The sequence below is a fragment of the Tamandua tetradactyla genome, chromosome X (genome assembly GCF_023851605.1).
Source record: "Tamandua tetradactyla isolate mTamTet1 chromosome X, mTamTet1.pri, whole genome shotgun sequence".
NCBI classification, from domain to species: domain Eukaryota; kingdom Metazoa; phylum Chordata; class Mammalia; order Pilosa; family Myrmecophagidae; genus Tamandua; species Tamandua tetradactyla.
In genome coordinates this window covers 111439755-111441347 of record NC_135353.1, presented here as the reverse complement: position 1 = coordinate 111441347, position 1593 = coordinate 111439755, and positions in this window count along the sequence as shown.

Here is a 1593-nt window from a genome sequence, read left to right as displayed (position 1 = left end):
CAATCATAAAGTTGAATCAGGCTGAAAGTTGGATCAGGCTGAATTTATGGATTTGGACTCATTAAGATCAGATTCTGGTACCTAGATGTGATGTGGAAAGTCTACTAAATTCTTACTGTTTAAGCAGCAAAGTTCTTGGTCAAGTAAGAAGTCTAAATTGGATCACATAAAGATTTTGACCCCTCAATTAATCCCCAGACTGGAGGCAGTTTAAGACTCGGAATCCCTTGAAGGAAAGGAAAGTTGGCTCCCCTTGGGAAAGGGCCATGCTACACTGCCAAAGATTTATACAGTTAATCTTTCCCTTATCTTTCCCCAAAGGGACCTTCAGTGTTTCACCAGGGTGACTGTGCATTGGGAAAAGGAAATGAACATACATTTTGTGAATTGATAGCTCTAAGCTGACACTGATCCTAAGATACTCAAAATGGCACTGTGGTGCACAGTCAGAGTAGGGGCTTATGAATGTGAGCTAATCAATGAACTTTTAGTTCAGGTCCATCACTCAGTAGGCCTATTGGGTCCCTGAAACCATCCTATTATTCCCTCAGTTTTAGAATTCATAGTTGGTGCCAACTGAGTGGCAAGACCATTCAGACCTGTAGTGATATTCTCCAGGAGGCTGCATATGCTCTAAGTCAATGTACAACCTATGGTGCTCTTTCTCTAATGGCCAGAATTCATGGGTCAGGTGTTAAGAGGTGAATACAGTAGAAAAAATTGCCTCTTATTCCCATGACTTTATGATCTGCTGGTCTGGAGGCCTTAGTTCCAAATGCTTCCACCTGAAGACAAAACAATGATTCCACTAAACTGGAAGTTAATACTGCCACCCAGCCACATTGGGCTCCTCATGCCTCTGAATAAACAGGTAGTTAGGGTAGTTACTGTACCAGTTGGGATGATTAATCATGATTGCCAGGGAGAAATTGAATTATTACTACACAATGGAGTTAAGGAAAATTTGCCTGGAAGACAAGAGATCCCTTAGGGCATCTCTAAATACTATACTATATTGTTATTAAAGTCAATTAAACACTACAATAACACAGTACAGGCAGGACTAATAATGACACAGAACTTGCAGGAATGAGGTTCAGATAATCCCACCAGGGAAACACTGTCAGATAAGTTGCTTGCTGAGGGTAAACGGAATAAGGAAGGGGTACTGGAAGAATGTAGTTATAAATACCATATACAACTGCATAACCAGTTAAAGACAAGAAAATGGTAATTGTTATGAGTATTCCTTTCTTATATATATATATAAAGCAAATATCTTTTCTTCTCTTTCTTATCTCCTTATAACATAAGTTGTTTTAACTTTAACATAATTTTTAAGTTGAAGGATACCAAAGATAAGAGTGAATATCACCCAAGGACTTGCATTCTGTTCTGGTGAAAAGGTTATTGCATTTATTTGGAGATTAAGTATGGTTTTAGGAGATGTATATGTGTGCCAAGTTGGCAATGGGTGATCTGTGATGGTTACGTTCATATGTTTTGGTATCCAGTTGTTTGGTCAACCAAATACTGGCTTGATTTGTTACCATGAGTTGGCGTTGTAGATGAATTTGCATCTATAACAATGTG